Below are 760 nucleotides of genomic sequence, written 5' to 3'. Positions count from 1 at the left end.
GTGACGGCGGGGGTCCTCTCGGCCGTGGTGGCGGTGGCCGGGCGCCCCGTCATGCTGCAGACGACCTGCGCCGTCCACGGGGGCTCCAGCGGCGGCCCCCTCGTCTCCTCCCGCAGCGGATGCCTCCTGGGTAAGTCAGGGGGTCCCCCACGGGTTTGGGGGGGGGATCCCACGGGTGTGTGTGTCCCCCAGCCGGCCCCGGTGACCTGGGCGATGCCTCTCTCCCCCCCGCAGGGATCGTGGCCAGCAACACCCGGGACACCGGTGTGGGGACCACCTACCCCCACCTCAACTTCTGCATCCCCGCCACCGTCCTGCAGCCCCCCGTCATGCGCTACCACCGCACTGGCAACCCCGACGCCTTCGCCGCCCTCAACCGGGCGGGTGAGGGGGTGCGGGCGGCGTGGCGGCTCCAGCGGCAGCCGGGACCCCCCAGCAAGCTCTGACCCACCTCCCGGGGGGGGTTGTGCCAGGGACGGGGCTGCCACATCCCCCCTTTGGCCCCGGAAGGGGGGAAGCCGAGGCCCTGGTCCCCGGGGGGGGGCCGGTGGAGGCTGGGGGTCCTGGGGTGGGGGACGTGGCACGGTGCCTTTGCCAGGTGCTGGCACCTCCAAACTGGGGGGAGAGTTTGGGCTTTGTTTTCTTTTCTTTTCTCCCTGGAGCCATAAATGCTGTGAGTTGAGGCCCTGGTGTCCCGTGGTGCTGAGCAACTGGGGAGGGGGTGGGGGGGGTCCTGGCTGGGGTGTGGGTTGGATTTGGG

This window comes from Haliaeetus leucocephalus, unplaced genomic scaffold (genome assembly GCF_000737465.1).
Source record: "Haliaeetus leucocephalus isolate CR32 unplaced genomic scaffold, Haliaeetus_leucocephalus-4.0 Scaffold687, whole genome shotgun sequence".
NCBI classification, from domain to species: domain Eukaryota; kingdom Metazoa; phylum Chordata; class Aves; order Accipitriformes; family Accipitridae; genus Haliaeetus; species Haliaeetus leucocephalus.
Note: the sequence above shows the minus strand (reverse complement) of the source record.